Source organism: Belonocnema kinseyi, chromosome 1 (genome assembly GCF_010883055.1).
Source record: "Belonocnema kinseyi isolate 2016_QV_RU_SX_M_011 chromosome 1, B_treatae_v1, whole genome shotgun sequence".
NCBI lineage: Eukaryota > Metazoa > Arthropoda > Insecta > Hymenoptera > Cynipidae > Belonocnema > Belonocnema kinseyi.
Window position 1 is genome coordinate 107,922,005 of NC_046657.1, and position 1,201 is coordinate 107,923,205.

Sequence of the window (1,201 nt, forward strand, 5' to 3'; positions counted from 1 at the left end):
ATTGTACGTAAGGATAGGCTAGGAGACAAGGCACAGGGGGGTGTCTTAATTATGATTAAATATAATATTAACTACTCTGAAGTTATATTAAACACGGCTTCTATAGAATGTGTTGCAATCCGACTCTGTGATAATTCAGTATTCGTTTCTGCATATAATCCTCCTAAAGCTAAGATAGATCCTAGAGAACTAAATTTAATCTTTAACACAGGCAACAAATTATTATTATATGGAGATCTTAATGCCAAAAATTCAGCCTGGAATTGCAAAATTTTTAAAAATTTTTTAAATTTTATACATCCAGATAATTTTACTTTGTATCCTTAAACTAACACGCCTCCTAGTGTAGTAGATATAGGACTATTAAAGAATATTGACTCTGACTTTATTATTGATACTTTTGATGAATTAAACTCAGATCATATACCTGTTGTTATGTCAATTAATAACTTAGTAAGCCTTTCGTACAATGAGATTGAATTTTATGATTATAAGCGCGCCGATTGGCACAAGTTTAGAAGTGCAATTAAAAAAAACCTAGAACTTACGCCTAGTCTTAAAGCTATATGTGATATAAATAGGAACGTTGATCAGCTTACCAGTGTTATTAAAGATGCCGCAGAAGTAGCTATACCTAAACGAAAATTTCAAAACTTTCATACTAATTTGCCACATTTTATTAAGCAACTTAAAAAAGATAGGAATGCCTTACTTAAGATCCATCAAAGGACATATAGTGATGAAATTAGAAAAATATTTAACAGATTAGCTAATAAAATAAAAAAAGACATAATTAAATTTTACAACGGCAACTGGGATAATAAACTTGTGTCTCTTACTGTTAGGGACAATTCTCTGTGGAAAATGGCTAAATGCCTCGTGAGGAAAAATAATATTAACAAGATTCCCACACTGCATGGTAAAAGTGGACTAGTTGTATCAGATTTTGAAAAAGCAGAAGTGCTTGCAGATCACTACGAATTGGTTCATTTTCTTACAAAGGATTTTGGTGATATTGACACTGGGAGGCTGGTCAACATTAGGTACGAGGGTAGTTCAATAAGTCCTTAGAATGAAGTATAAAAACAATTTTTTTTGTGTAAATTTTTTTTTATTTTTGAACATAATCTCCTTGGAGCTCTATACACTTGGTCAATCGCTTTTCAAGTTTTTTTAATCCTTCAGAAAAGTGCGTTTTCGG